The following is a 418-nucleotide window of genomic DNA, read 5'->3' on the forward strand; positions in this document are numbered from 1 at the left end:
ATGAATCGAACACACCGGAATGAGAGAGATCCGAGGGTTGTATAGGTATGGGACTATACGGTTTAAGATAACATAAAAGAATTAGTTGAGCTACTCATAGCAACAGGTGCACCTACTTTTTTGGTTGACTATCCCGAGAGAACTCCAAAGTTAAGCGTGCTGGCTCTGGAACAATCTCAGGATGGGTGACCTATTGGGAAGTGTCTCGGTATACGTGCGAGTGAGGACAAAACACGCTGAAAGGTCTCGGGTTGCTGTGTGAGGGCAGTTTCGACAATTCGTAGCGGCCTCGGGTCGTTATAGGCCTGTGACAACCCAGAGTACCGTAGGAGGGCGGGGAGTGATCGTCGGTGCAGAGGCACGGACAAGGGGCGGCTCCTGACGAGCTTCTGGGTAGGGGGTATAGGGATGAATCGAA

The sequence above is a fragment of the Tarenaya hassleriana genome, unplaced genomic scaffold (genome assembly GCF_000463585.1).
Source record: "Tarenaya hassleriana unplaced genomic scaffold, ASM46358v1 Cleome175, whole genome shotgun sequence".
NCBI classification, from domain to species: domain Eukaryota; kingdom Viridiplantae; phylum Streptophyta; class Magnoliopsida; order Brassicales; family Cleomaceae; genus Tarenaya; species Tarenaya hassleriana.